Genomic DNA, 9,305 nt, shown 5'->3' on the forward strand with positions numbered 1-9,305 from the left:
TGCTGAAGCTTGGATTGGTGCACATGTTTGATTGTAGGATGTATTAACACACACAATTTATTACGTCATTCCCCAACATAGTACAAAAATGGTTGAACAAGGGGAAGTGGAACAATCTGTGACCTGGAGAAGGGCGGCTTGTGAGGTGATGCATTTAAAGAGACTGCTTCAAAAACCTAGTTGCTCTCAGAACAGGGGAAAAAGACGGGCTGTGGGACTACAATAAAGAGGCATTCAGGCCAAAGTATTGAAGTAAATATTTCAATGGGGAAAGAAAGAACTGAATAGCAAGATATGTCCCCTTTAAAATGTTTTATTTCAAATAGTTTATAATGCCATGCCTTCAAAGAAGGATGCTTAATTTACAAAAAGATGCTTCAAATGTGTTTTATGAGAAAAGCAAGGTGTTAGGATTGCCTTTGGTTAAAACCATTTTAAAGAATCATAGAGCAAGCAAAGTGGTCTTCAATGAGTTACTCAACAAAGAGGATGAAGGTGTGGTTGCAGGATAATGTGAGGAAAATCAAGGATTGAAAGGTAACTGTACAAACAGTACATCTTACCAATCAATTAGTTTTAATTGTCTCAGAAACAAAAAATGATAAGGATGTGCTATACTAAGAGAAAGCCCACAGCTGAATCTGACCGGACATTTTGGAAGACCTTTAAAACATTTTTTCAGTAGCGGAATAATCTTAAAAGGTTTTCCTTTGCCTTGAACAATGAACAAATCTCCCATTACTTAAAAATCAACAGAGGCACAGAAATTTCAAAATGTAAATGCACAAAATCAAAAGGATTTAGGTATTATGAATTCACAAAAAAAATTACTTCCCCGGCAACACCCCTCCACCTCTTAAAGTGACAATGCCAAAAGAATCTAGACAAATTGCCAGAGTGTCAGGATAAATTTGCAAAGTAGTCCACAACACGGATGAGCATCATAAACTTTACTGTTCATTAAAACATCGTGCTAAACAGAGCGACGTTCATGTGTCATCAACAGCTCATATTAATTTTTTTAAATATTATTTTCTAATGGGAAGGTCAACTGCTGTAGAGCTCTCTCTGCGTTACGATACGCTGAGTGTGCACAGACTCAGCAACATAGTGCTTGGACTGCAGTTATGGTATGATGGCTCTGCTGATTGCGGGTGGAGTTGGGGGTCTGAGGATGCACACGGGGTGAGACCACAGGACTGCTTGTTGATGGGTGCTGGCAATGCAGATGCTGAGCTCTTAAAGCAGGTTAGAAACGTAGCAGTTAGTGCTGCTCGGTCTGGGCATTTAATCAATTGATGACAAGAATTAAAAAAAGACATGTTGGAGCACACAGGAGGACATTTTTTTGCATATACGGCAGAGTTGTTCTCTCTGAAAACACTGTGTGGACGAACAGGTTTGCCAGTTGGGTCTGATTATGCATGAAGCTTTTATTTAGTATCTGCCACACACTTATAGGCTCATTTGACATACTGTCCATCGTCCAATATGGCTGCCACAACCACAGCCCATTACAGATAAATTTAATTATGAATTACAAATCATAACCTTGACTGATGTTTCTTGGCACGAGGCCCTTGGCTCGTTGTCAAAGCAGGCTTCCAGAAATGCACACTGCTGATAAATGGATCCCTTTCTCTATAAAATAACAACCATGAGCAATTTAAAATATCAAGACTCGCTGGATTAACACTGCTTCACAGCAATCTTTCAAGTTAGCTTTTAAAGGGAGTGAGGGAACGTTTATACAGGTTCCCCCACCTCATCTGAGTTGCTGTTTTCCACAGATCGCCTCCTTCAGTGTGTCACCAAACTACGAAATCCTCTTCTTCTCATCTGAGATATACGAAGTGGTGAACATTCTGAATTTTTTTTGATGCCAAAGTTGAACTTAATGAAGTCGTAAAAGACCTGGAAAAGTTTGAAATAGGAGGTGAGGCAAGCACAAGTGCACAATGTCATCATGTTTCAAATACATACCTGGACTCTGGTGTGTGGTTTAACATATGCGTTTGTGTCTGGTTTGTTTTTAAAGACAGAAACACTGGAACAAATCTGAACCTGGTCTTCACAACCTTTGAGAACAAAATGGCTTTCATACAGAGGCAAGTTGGAGATGAGGCATTTAAAGATCACCGGCATGTCCTGATCCTCTTCACTGATGGTAACAAGCACATCTCACTTATTGCTTGCACACACAATATCTTCTGCAATTCTTTGCAAATGTGGTAGCAAGTCTAAAAAAAATCCTGTTCCTAATTTTTGGTAGTTTATGTTTAAGGTCAAGCAAATGGCATAATCATTGGCTAAGTTATGCAATTTTGGGGTTTCCTAGTTTTCAATGCAGGAATTGGTTACAAACATGAAATAAAACCTATAACGACTTTCACACATCTTCAGGGACACCAATAATTGTTGTTTTGTTTACATCAAAGACCTTTACCAGCCAAAGTTTTTTTTCCCTCCCTGCAGGTGCCTACAATATGGGCGGTTCTCCCTTACCTACTGTTGCCAGGATAAAGAACAGAGTTTATATGAATCACACTGAGGATAAACAGGCCGGATCAAGAGATGAACATCTCGGTAAGTTTAGTTTTAAACATGCCAGTCTCCTTTAAACACTGTAGCTTCGGGGATCTAGCTTTTATGAAGTCCAAGTCAGAAACGTTTTGTCTTTTAGGGAATTTGTGTGAATAACAAAAAGTAATGGTTTAATTGTGTGGAAGGAGAACAACACATGGTTTTCAAGATCTTTTATTTAAAAGAAACTGAAAAGTATGGCTTGTATTCAATCGCTCTGAGACAATGCTTTCTACAACCACCCTTTGCTGCATTTACAGATGCATTTTGGGGAGTTTTTCCTAATTTCAAAAATGGCATCCAACCTAGCCAGCCAGACTAATGTGTAGCCTTCTACATTCTGCACATTATCGATATGAGACCTATTTGGGGCAAAGAAGGACATTCAGCAGAAACTTTCTAAGCCGATTGGGTGAAGTGTCACCTACTAACCGCCTACCAAAGGTTAATTTTAACCAATCACAGTATCAAATTGAAACATAAGATGCGGGCGTTATGATAAAGTACTAGAAGTTAAGCAAGTCAAGACACTTCTTGCTGTTCTTTCAAAGAAGTTGTGGATACTCACAAAACAGATGTGATAGCAGCAGCTCCCTCCTCCTGTGCTGACATGTTTATATCGGTTCAGCTGTGAGCTCAACACCTCTTGCTTTCGTCACCACGGTTTGTCCCGCCTTAAACCATAAACCTGCTTTTTGATTTGTTATCAAACGATCGAAGCCGGAGCAGTACAAGATGGATTCTTGTGTGTTTGTGAAGGCACAAATACCATGAGAATTCATCTTGCATGCAAGGTTACCAAGGTAGGGCAGGGGTCATATTCCTGCTCACTCCTGTCAAGTGGTGGTCTCCCACCTCATAGAAAACAGTCAAGTTTCTCAGTCTCTTCTGAAGAGCATCCCCACAGCATGATGCTGCAACCACTATGTTCAGAATGTATGAAACCCAGATATAATTTTATTTTCACACAGAACGATACAGTATTAACACGAAAATGTTAATAAACTGTATTTATTTAGAAGAAATCTTCTACGCTTCATTTTAAGATGAAAAATCCACAGTGCTGTATATGCGCATATGGCTTGTGGTCTCTGCTTCAATAATTGTTGCGAATATGCTCAATAGGCTGAAATCAGGGGAACAGGTGAGACATCTAAGGTGAAAATTAGTCATTAAAGAGGAGAGTGAGAGAAATTGGAGGCAACAGAGGAGAGAATCGCAAACGGATCTTGGGAGAAGAAAACGAGCCAGAATCAGAAAATGTCTTTCCCTCTCCTGGCTTTACGTTGTTTACGTCAGCAGAGGAAACATTTAATTCGGGCCAAAAGGTTTTTTTTTTTACGAGATTAAATTGAGTGACTCGGTCTCTATACGGATCGCGCAGCGCCTACAAACAGCGCTGCTGCTCATGGTGCCACGACTTTGAACCGGTGACAAGCTCTGACGCGCAGGACACGCACACCGCTGTCGTTACCGCTGGTCCTGGGAAAAAAAAATAAATAAAAAAACGTTGGTCCTGGGGGGGATTTCTTGACTATGCTGACGCACAGATCTGTATTACTTCTCATTGCGATTCAGACAGGCGCAGACTGCACCGTGCAGTTCATTTTAAAGAGGCAGTTTTAGCGCATATTTAGACAGAAACGGGCTGTGGGAGCCGAGGTGTGTTGCCGTGGGCGTGTTTACCTGCTGAAGGTACAGCTGTGAAACAATCAGAAAGATTTTGCTGATTAATAGCATCTTTATGGAGCGCTAGAGTTATTGTTACTCTGTGCTGCTTCACCAGTTCTCGCTCGCTCGTCATCGGACAAAAATCAAACTGCTTCGTGTTTGTATTTTGCGGGTGTAAATTGGTGCGTCAGATTTAGAAGCTTCTTTATTTATAGATATATATATATATAGAGTAGAGATATATAGATATAGATATGATATAGATATAGATATAGATATATATATAGAGATATATAGATAGTATAGAGTATATATATATATATATATATATAGATATATATATATATATATATATATATATATATATATATATATATATATATATATATATATATATATATATATTATATATATACTATATATATAAAAAAAATACACTGTTAGGGATATCAACGAGGTCAAGTGGAACAAGCAGTTTATCCCAGAACTGAATGGCAAACTTAGATAGCACTGACCCAAAAGATTGGCACATATCTATCAGATACCACCCTGGAGGTGACAGTTTTTCTACTGATGTCACAGTTTGGATGTGTACAGCCCTTACATGGGTGTGTACCTAGATCCCTATATAATGTATGTGTGATGAGCAATCGGGGCATCTTGCCGATCAAGAGCACATCAGTCTTAAGTAGATAAAATATAACTAAAAGCATACTTGTCTATTTTATGCGTCCTAACTTCAAGGTCATATTTAAGTGGGGGTCGCCTGACTGGGTAAAAAGAGCTGGGTCCACTCAGGGTGTTTCACCGCCAGAAGGGGCGGTAGACTTTAACAATACATATATAAATCTTGGGGGTGCGTCAAACCTGGCTGGGACATGGAAGGGGGTGTGCGGCTAAAAAAAGTTTGGGAACCCCTGACTTTGAGCATGGTTGTAACTGAAAACATGTGCAAGCCCTTTTCAGATACTTATTTTCTACTATTTCACAATTGTTTTGTGTTTAGTTTAATATAATACCAATAGAATACATTAAATGTAATGTGATCAAAATTTTAAAAATGGTTCAAGGGGTACAAATATTTTGTCAAAGCAAGGAAACATTAACCTGTCATGTACCACCACTTTACAGACATTTATATCTTTGCCATTGGAGCTGACATCTTCGATGAAGACCTGCAGCCCCTCACTGCAGGAACAGGAGGCAACCATTACTTCAGGATGTCAAAATTGCAGAATTACGAGAGACCTTCGATGACATAATTGGTGAGCCCTCCTTGAAAAGGGAAAGCGGTGTTTGTTCTGTTTGTTTAGCTGTGATGTGTGTGTGCGAGCATGCTCTTTTATGCTAGTACCCGTAACTCCTCATTGAGCACTTATTATGATCAGGGGAGACTAACAATCTTAAATGGGGGCCTGGATGGTTCTCCAGTTTCCCAAAGTAGTCAAGATGCAAGCTGCTCGCTCCCGATGTGGATGGATATGATGGAGCACCCTGACAGACTAGTTATGGAGTAATTTAATTCATGGCCGTGGACACTGAGCACAAAAGCGAATGTAATATTTATACCTATTTGCACAATTCTGGCTTGTGTTTAAAGAAATAGATCAATAATTGGGCGAACATCCACATATGTGTATATTTTGAATCTTGTGAGAAGCTGAAGTCATAATCCTTTCATCTGTGCACAAACGTGACAAAAACAGTTCATTGTTTAAATTGAGCGATTTCTACAGTTAAATCTAACCATGATGCATCTGATTTTTTTTGTTTGATCTCTTTTTTTAATTCAGATGAAAGAGAAGTTGTAGGTCTCTGTGGCCTGCACCGAGATTATGAAACCACATATGACAAAGAAAGCAAGAGGAAAAGATATCCGTGGTTGGCATTTGTCATTAACAAGGTGAACAATTCAGCAATTTAGTGAACTAATCATGAAGTTTATTCAACATGGTGAAATGGCATTAAATGTCTGTAAAATATGAAATGATGGCTTTTAAAAGAAAATTTTCATCACTCTCTGTTATCTGCCAGAGTGACGTTCCATCCTAATTTGGTTGTGAGATTTTTATCTGGACTAAATTAATTACCTCGGCATAAAAGAATCACGGTTTAACAGTATACACTTACTATACTACCTCTCCTGTACAACTTTAGGGAGCAAAAACCAAAACTTGCATCGGCTCGCTGGTGTCGCCTGACTTTGTCCTGACCGCTGCCCACTGCTTCACCTTTGGGGATGAACCGACGGATATAAAGGTGGAGATTGAAGATGGACAGGGTAGCAGAGGTAATGATAAATGTTGACGGAAGACTTTTCCATTGACTAAACAAAACATTCATTTTTTCACCGTTAAATAAAACAGATGCAGCATTGTCCATTTATTACTGAATCTTTTTATGCAGAGAAAAAAGTGAAAACTTTCAAGTTGCACCCAAAGTACAACGTCGAGGGCAGACGGAATGTGGGCGTGGCCGAGTTTTATGACTATGATGTGGCTCTTATCCAACTGGAGGAACCAGTGAAGATCTCTAGTGCTGCGAGGTATTCAATGGTTCAGATGTTAAATATCATGGCTCCAATTAGAATAGCTTAATGATACTGCAGTTCTCACATTCTTGTTTTAATTTTTTTTTCAGACCAATATGCATACCTTGCACCCAGGAGACCAGCGACGCTCTCAAGCTGGTTGGCGAGTCGACTTGCAAGCAACAAGGTTTGGTTGTTTTGCCACTGTGCTCTGTTATATCAAATTTAAATAAGATATTTACATATGCTTTATTGTTGTATACTTATTATGAACATTTGAGATAAATGGAGGCTTACCTATGGATGCTCTGTAAGGCAACACCTCAAACACACAGCTTCCTTGTTTTACATCCAGAAAATAAAAAAAGAAGCGTCTGAAACACTTTGCATAATAAGTGGCATCAGGAGGAAAAACATTATGAGAAAATATTGAAGCAGCATCTCAAGACACTAGCCAGTACATTAAGAGTGTGGGGACAAGCAGATCTTCGAAATGACCCATAAATTACTGCTAAATCAGTTACAAAGGGCCTAAAGAAAAAAACAGTCAATCAGGAAAAGATTAGTTTGATACAAAATGTCAAATAAAACGAAAAACCTGGTTAAAAGAAGAATATTAAAAAAAGAAATTGCAAATTGACAAATTAATACTATTGATTATAAAGCACATAAAAATATTGTAAAAATAATTTCATGAATTTTAGCTCATTTTAGTCCTGGCTAGGGTGTAAGCATACACATATTTTATTTACGATTAAGCTAAACAACTGCAACTTTATTATCATTAATGTAAAATGTGCTATATTATTGTTTCAACCAGCATGGGACTCCTCCACAGATATGTTTGATTGCAATATGTCTGTAAAGCACATAAACCCAACAGCTCACTAATGACGGGACATTTCTGCCAAAGAATTGTGCTGAACTTTATTCTTTAGGAGTGTAGTTTTCTTTACAGCATATATCTCCATGTAGACAACAGACCTTTGAACTACTAAGTTTTCCAAACATGTTTTTTTTTTTTCCCACAAATTAACCAAATTTCGATGGAGCAAGTAATTTTACGTGAGTATAACACTATATGAAAAAGCTTAGCTGCACCAAAGTACCTCACACAAATACAAAATTCGGAGTTGATTACCGACTTGTATAAAGAATAACAAAATAATATGTAACATTTAATGAAGTCATATTAAATAAAGCATATTCTTTGTTTTGGGAGAGCAGGACTCCGACTTGATTGAAGCAAAAACTACTTCAGTTTTTACACACGACAAAATAGGGGGAATGTAAAAAAAGAAATAAAAAAAATTCAAGAGTATTGAATTTCTTTTGGGAGGAGGGGGATGGAAACATCTCCTCTGAAGACCCAATGTTTTAAATGTTTAATAGGAAAAGATTATGTTTTCATTTGAGCTAAATTGACTTGTAGTTAAAACAGAGGCCCAGTACCAGTTTATTTATTTATTTTGTTCTGAATTAACAGAGCAGCTCCTGTTAAAGAATCAACTTGAGCGACTGAGTTTCCTAACAAGGAAGGATCCGCTGGTGGCAGAAAAGGACGTCCACGCCAAGCTTGGAGAAAACGTTGGTTTGATATAAATGAGTCTGTTCACATGTGCTGCTTTATCTCCCAACTTAATGCCTCATTGTCAATATCTTGGATGACTTATTGCAGAGACCAGCATGCATAAGAAAAGCACTGCTGGCACCAGGCATCACCGCTGCTAACGAAACGATTGCTGTGACCGATAACTTCTTGTGCACCGGTGGTCGGTCACCGCAGAGAGATCACATAGCATGCACAGGTATGTACGCTCCCGTCCCTTTTCAACATGATTAACAATCGAGGTGCAGGGTGCCGTGGTGACTGTGTCTGTGGGAAATTGTTGGGACAGGTGATTCTGGCGGGGCTGTATTCAAGAACTACGAGCAGCGGACAATCCAGGTAACCAGCCGTGTCTGGCAATTGTGCCATAAATTGGTTATGTTATCACGAATATGTACCTGAAACAGCTGTTCAGCCAAAGTCACGGCTGAGGTGATTCCTTTTTTTGTCACAGATCGGAGTGGTCAGCTGGGGAACTCATCAGCTGTGCGGCTCCACGGACGGTCTGATCGAATCCACTGATGATTCCAGAGATTTCCACATCAATCTTTTTAAAATGGTCCCTTTCCTTAGTGAAAACCTTGGAGATGATAATCAAGACTACACAGCGCTAAAGTTTCTGAAAAACTAAACAGAGCTGCACGCTGTAATCTGTTTCATGAGATTACATGTGCTCCTAAAGCACACGCTTGCTCTCTTTTAAGATCAACCTTTCGGCAGTACCCCACATAAGAGGCATTCAGTGAGTATTTGGTAGTTTCATGAAATGATTGAATATATATTGTGGTCAAAATGTCCCCTCTTTTAACCATGGAGGATCATCTGTGTAATAAATCCTTGTGCCATTTTAAAGCTGCACACAGTCAGAAAAATAACCATTTCTTGGATTAAAGTTTTACATATACAATTTTA

General features: G+C 38.8%; 1 pseudogene across 1 annotated transcript; it reads left to right on the forward strand.

Moving 5' to 3' along the window:
- Positions 1 to 1,679: 1,679 nt before the first annotated feature.
- On the forward strand, positions 1,680 to 9,305 carry LOC118562267 (annotated as a pseudogene). Its single transcript, XR_004930552.1, has 12 exons — positions 1,680 to 1,936; positions 2,039 to 2,167; positions 2,476 to 2,586; positions 5,386 to 5,519; positions 6,048 to 6,157; positions 6,412 to 6,544; positions 6,661 to 6,799; positions 6,895 to 6,971; positions 8,271 to 8,371; positions 8,463 to 8,592; positions 8,683 to 8,732; positions 8,848 to 9,305. The product of XR_004930552.1 is annotated as a complement factor B-like (transcript).

The sequence above is a fragment of the Fundulus heteroclitus genome, unplaced genomic scaffold (genome assembly GCF_011125445.2).
Source record: "Fundulus heteroclitus isolate FHET01 unplaced genomic scaffold, MU-UCD_Fhet_4.1 scaffold_849, whole genome shotgun sequence".
Classification (NCBI taxonomy): domain Eukaryota; kingdom Metazoa; phylum Chordata; class Actinopteri; order Cyprinodontiformes; family Fundulidae; genus Fundulus; species Fundulus heteroclitus.